Source organism: Sphaeramia orbicularis, chromosome 2, assembly GCF_902148855.1.
Source record: "Sphaeramia orbicularis chromosome 2, fSphaOr1.1, whole genome shotgun sequence".
NCBI lineage: Eukaryota > Metazoa > Chordata > Actinopteri > Kurtiformes > Apogonidae > Sphaeramia > Sphaeramia orbicularis.
In genome coordinates this window covers 30,224,447-30,230,803 of record NC_043958.1, presented here as the reverse complement: position 1 = coordinate 30,230,803, position 6,357 = coordinate 30,224,447, and the positions used below count along the sequence as shown (strand labels likewise).

At 41.7% G+C, this 6,357-nt stretch overlaps 1 protein-coding gene across 1 annotated transcript in view; it reads left to right on the top strand.

Moving 5' to 3' along the window:
- Positions 1-6,357, top strand: part of LOC115433979 (zinc finger protein 271-like) — a gene marked incomplete at its 5' end in the record, with an annotated part of 219,668 nt that overhangs the window by 172,827 nt on the left and 40,484 nt on the right. The gene's annotated exons all lie outside the window — the stretch shown is intronic.

Sequence of the window (6,357 nt, the reverse complement as noted above, 5' to 3'; positions counted from 1 at the left end):
TTCCAAAAGGGCACATGAAAACGAATAACCACCAATTACAAAGTTCACATTTAGCAACAAGCAACATTATTAATCAACAGCAAGTCAAAAATTGACCAAACAGTCCAGATCAATATCCGCAATACTTGGTGTGTCCTCCCTGAGCCCTAACACAGGCTGTGCACCTTCTGCGCACACTCTGGATTCACCTCCTGATCCTATCTTGGGGGATGTTGTCCCGCTCTTCCTGAAGGGCCTGGATGAACATCTGGTGGTTGACAGGTGCTGGACGCCAAACATATACGGATCTACCAAGAATATCCCACAGATGTTCAATGGAATTGAGATCTTTGACTTGCTGTGGATTAATAATGTTGGTTGTTGCTAAATGTGAACTTTGTTGAACTACCCTTTGCCGTATTTTACATTATCCTCTGGATACTCGTCCACTGTTTTGTTGTTTGTTGTATTTTGTTTGTTAATTAAATGTTTTTTAAGAACAAGAAAGAATTTGTTTTCATATTTAATAAAATGGTGTGAAATGGCATCACATAGAATATGTGATAAGTTTCTTTTGATGTTCAGTTTATATATAAGTGGAAATAAAGATGTAATGTGTAGAAGTTTTTGTGTGTTAATACCCTGCAAAAATCGAAATCTTACCAGGTGTATTTTTCTCATTTCTTGTCAAAATATCTCATCACACTTAAAATAAGACAAAATCACCTCAAGAGTAACTTTTCAGTGAGATATAAGAACTTGGTTTTAGACAATAGATCTTGAAAATCTTATTTCAATAAATCTTAGTAAGATCATTTTCACTTGTTCCATTGGCAGATTTTTTTTGCTTAATTCAAGATTTTTTTTTTTTGCTCAGTTCACCAAAAAAATCTGCCAATGGAACAAATGAAAATTATCTTGGTAAGATTTCTTGAAATAAGATTTTCTATATCTATTGTCTAAAAATAAGTTCTTTTATCTCCATTACAAGTTACTCTGTAGGTGATTATGTCTTATTTTAAGTGTGATGAGATATTTGGACTAGTAAATGAGAATAATAGACTTTGTAAGATTTGGATTTTTGCAGTGTAAGTCGAAGACAAATTCTTAAAAACAGATGTTAAATTATGTATAAAAGCATGACAGTGAACGTTAATAACTAGAAATATCTTCATTTTACATCTGGTTTTACACCTACTTTTACAGTGAAACATTGAATATTTAGTTTCTTTTCATTATAGGCCATATTTATGATGATATTTAGGTCCACAGTTAAGAAAGAACCATGTAGAGGAAGTGTTAACCCAAGGCAAACCATTTAAACATTACATGATAATAATAACGTTTATATTGTAGTATTTATAGCTGTATCATTTAATATTGAGCAGGTTGATGGGAATATTTGTGGAGGTTTGTGGTTATTTCAAATTAGATTCACTCAAGATGTTTGAGGCGAACACAGATATTACGATAATCGATCCAGCTGTTTCTGAAACAAAAGCAGAAATGTCAAACTGTTGGCAATGATGAAAGAGTCGGGGGATTTTACAGAAGTTTTATGACTCTTGTACACCAAAAGGGCCAGATTTAGGTATTGGATGAGAAGAAGACTTGGATGTGTTTTTTTATGCAATTTTATATTGGTTTAGCAGAATTTAATTACTTCAGCACATTTTAACCCATTAAGACCCAGTGGTACTTTTATGGCAGCTTCTAAATGATTTTTTTTTCTCTCTTTTTAACGTTTCTCATGTGTTTTATCACCATTTATTATAACATAAACCTGTGTTTTGCATTTTTCAGTGTAAATCACTTCCTTTACCCTATATTTAATTTACTGATCATGTAGATGTTCATTAAAGCTCTGAGTAAACTTAAAGGTATTATGCAAAAACAGAGAAAACTGAAGAAAAAGTGACTGTTTCAGCAAGTGAGGACTATTAGCATGTGTTACAATTTTGCAGCTAAAACTCAACAGTTTATGGAAATAAAACATGAGCAAATATGTGTGAGTGCTTCAGCAGGACTCAGACTCAGGTGGACACCAGCTGTTACAGTGGGCTAGTCTGGGAGCTCATTCCATGACGTGACGATGATACTGAATTATTTACTCACTTACGATTGGTTTTTGGCCCCAAAACTATAGTTGTTGAAGAATAGGACCAGGACCAAAAGCGACAAGTGAATGTTTTGGGCAGATAGCGGGGTGGACTCTCACGTACCTGGAATCGCAGCGCTTCCCTCCTCCACGTTCATTCACCAGACCGCATGGCGTGCGCGCGCGTATGTGCGCACGTGTGTGTTGCAAGCAAGGTTGCACAGGAGGAAGGGGCATGGCCTGACAGAGATGAAAGGGCACCATGACCAGGTCCAGTGACAGCCAAATTAAACCACTCTAAACATTTATTATCACTGATCAAAATTTTAGTCACGAAAATTTTAGTCATGCAGTTTTTTTTGCGCAAAAAAGAAAAAAAAAAAAAACGAGTAAAAAGGGCACTTGTATGCAGAGGATCAAAGTGGCAGGGGCTCAAGCCCCCCCGGCCCCCTGCTTTGCACGTGCCAGGCCACAGTCATAATGAAAATAATTTCAATGAGCTTTTGTGCAAGGGTTCAGAGGACATGCCTGCTCAGGGTGCTCTAAAGCCAATTTGTCATGCATATTTCATTCAATTTGCATGAATTACATTTGATTACTTTTTGATAAGCAGTTTTCCTAATGTATTCTGTCAATCTGACTGTTTTGTGGAATAATATCTGCATAAACATGCACTGAATATTCATACTTAAATGAGGAGAAATATTTCTGGTTTTCATTTGTCGTGGAAATTTACCGTTCAACTGTTAACTCACACAAAGAAAAAGGGAGAAAGTTAGAGTTAAAATAATAAATGCATTTATTGAGAAATCAATCACAGACAAAGCTCTGTAAATGAAGTCTGCCTAAACAAGAGAAAACTAAAGATTATATAGAACCAAATCCAACCCCCTCAAACTATGCTGTCATTCCTTACGTACATCGTACCACCCCATACTACTCCTTCTCTGCTCCGTGAAGAGGTCATGAGGACCTCTTCACTCTAACCTTGCTTGAATACAGGACATTTAGGTGTTTGGGTTTCAACTCAAGGTAAGAACTTCGTCCCCAAGTCGGGGTTGCTACAGAGTGGTAAACATCACACATAACAATGACTCAGCATGTACTTAACAGTATAACATATTAAAAGAGTATAAAATATAAAAAGTAAATTTTTCCACCACATTTCCTCCCTTTTGATTATTTATCCAAATCAATCATGTAAAAACATAAAATTTACGAACGAGTATCAATAATAGATTATAAATGATCATCAAACCATAAGGATTACAGGATTACACATTGCTTTCTTCGTCATCCTCAAAATCATCTAAGTCATCAAAATCACAATCGTTATTATCATCATCAATCACTTCATGCAGTACCATACTAAAAGTACCAATCACATTGCTGATCATTGACCGTATTATTGGAATGATGCAACAGGATAATACAAGGAGTAATACAAACACACCAAAAATCATAGCAACAATTTTCATCAACATTGTCTTCCATCCCCCAGACATCAGCCAGCCCCAAAAATCCCAACCTGTTGTAGTGTATGCAGTGTTTTCCTCATGTAGGACCCGTCTAAGGTGATCAAGCTGATTGTGGACATCTGACATGTTAGCAGTAACATCAGGTACATAGGTACAGCACTGATCGCCAATAAGATGACAGACCCCTCCCTTTTCGGCCAATAGGAGATCCAAAGCTGCCCTATTCTGTAATGTGACAGTGCGGAGAGCCTTCATCTCACTGGTAAGAGCATCAAATCCTCTTTCAACTGACGCCGTGAGATTTTCTAGCTCCACTGAAAGCTCCTCTATGTACCAAGATAAACGAGCAGGGCCGTACATGGGAATAATACTGATTGCAAACTTATGGCCACCTGAAATCCGGTCCCGTTTTACACGGGTGTGAGGCGGTGACATAACTGGACTGATGGTCAATTTGGAGATAGCTGGAACCAAATAAGAGAGGTGACATGTGCCTGCCCATTTTGCTGGGAGATACAGATAAGAGTGTTGACCACACGTCCACACCATATCTGTAGGACAGACATAAACGACGATAAATGGAGAAGGAGAGAGTGTCCCTGTTGTTGGAAAAGTGTATTTATCAGTCCTGTTTTCACAATTTGCTAACCCACATGCTACCTTGAGAGTAATGTTACACCCAGATGTGTGCCCCAAATTATAACGTGTGTGTTCTGTGACTGGGGAATGGAAGCACAACTGTGGAATGAAAAAAGGATTAGACATGTCTCTCAGCCGAAAAACAACATTTTTCTGTACCATAGTAGTATTAGTATCTCTAGAGAAATTTCTGGGGTTTCTGAAGGTCATGTTGGGTTTCCACCTCAGCCAGGGATACTCTTCGACAGACGGCCAATCACCCACTGTCCACTTTATCACTGTCAACGGTGTGTGATTGATCGAGAGAGGATAAGGAGTGAACAGAGTATCTTCATGTGAGCTGTGTGGCATCAAACTGCACACATAGCATGACTGATTAGTGACACGTCGTGTCAGATCACGTGTCACTCGCCACCATGTGTTATCGCTATAGTCGTGGTGATCAATGAGGTGGAGGTCACGGCCGTGACGTCTCCGAAGCTCTTCTGACCCTGGCTGTCCTCCGACAGACCAGGGCGCAACAGGAATGTGATGTGTTGGTGAAGGATCAGATACCTGATAGAATGTGTCCATGTACCACATGTACAGGCACAGGAGGGTGATGCAGGTGACAGCTGACCCTTTGATCACCTCCATCGTCATCGAATCAGTGTATGTGTGGGGCAGGGGATCTTCAGTCACTCGCCAGCGACCAGGCAAAGGATAAGTGTATATGAGACGTCACTGGGGTCGTTACCACCGCTAGGTTTCAACCAGTGGGTCTTGTGTGTGTGGGTGCGTGATGCAGCTGTGTCCAGCTCCGGTGTCCAGTCGTCCAGTCTACGCTGTCGATCGATGCTCCAGCCCGTCCTTGGCCGCAGCAGTTGGCGGTTCTCCCTGAAACCGCTTACAGTGGGTTGCGTGGATCCACGTGGCACGTTCAGCAACCTTGACCGCTGTGTGCGTCGTCAGGAGCACCTGGAAAGGTCCTCGCCACCTGCGCTGCTTCCAGTGCTTTCGCCTGAAGTCCCGGACCAGGATCCAATCCCCTGGCTGCAGCGGATGGAGCGGCCCCTCTGCAGGAACCGGTAATGCTGATTTCACCAATACCTGTACTTGAGATAATTCAGAGGAGAGTTTCCTACAATAAGACAACATGTCATGCTCCAACAATGATGTCATCCCGGTGCTTAATTGGGGGGCCTGGAGACCTGTATATGGGGGTCTCCCAAACATAATCTCAAACGGACTCAGCCCACTTCGAGTCCTACGTCTCATTCTCATTTGCATGAGAACCAGAGGTAGGGCCTTGACCCAGTTAAGGCCTGTTTCCTCACAGCATTTAGCTAGTTTTGATTTTAGGGTGCTATTTTCCCTTTCAACAGCCCCCCCTGATTGTGGATGGTATGCACAGTGTGTTTTGAGATCAAAACCTAGCATTTTCCCTAACTCAGTTAGTGCTGTGTTCACAAAGTGAGTACCGTTGTCTGATGAGATCCTTTTTGGGATCCCCCAACGAGGCAAAATTTCAGTTAACAAAGCCTTAGCCACTGTGGAGCTGTCTGCATGTTTTGCAGGAAAACATTCAACCCATTTGGACCACATGTCTACCATCACCAGACAATACTTTTTACCCTCAGCTGGAGACAGCTCCACAAAATCCATCATAAGGTGGTCAAAGGGGAGGTGTGGTTGCTCGTGACCTGCTGAGCGACATGGGAAAGACTTTGTAGTGTTATGAGCAGCACAGATAAGACATTTCTTGCAAAATTTCTCTGCAACTACTGTAAACCCCTTCGTGAACCAATACTGTGCTATAGCATCTAACATTCCTCCCTTAGACACATGATCTACGCCATGTGTCAACTTAGCAAACCAGGGGAAGAAATGTTTGGGTAGACAAGGTCGCCCATCAGCAGCACGCCACACAGAAGAAGAATCCAGTGCACAACCACACGAGGCCCAAACACGCCTTTCATCAGGAGTGGCAAAGGACTGTGTGTCAGACACTGACGCGGGAGGGGCCCCCTCTGACTGCTGAGACAAGAAGGAGGAGGCGGCCTCCAAGGACGCAGCAGCCCTGGCAGCTGCATCTGCTCGGGAGTTCCCCTGCGTGACGTCAGTGTCTTCCTTCTGATGCGCCTGACATTTCACAACTGCAATAGCAGAAGGGAGAAGAACAGC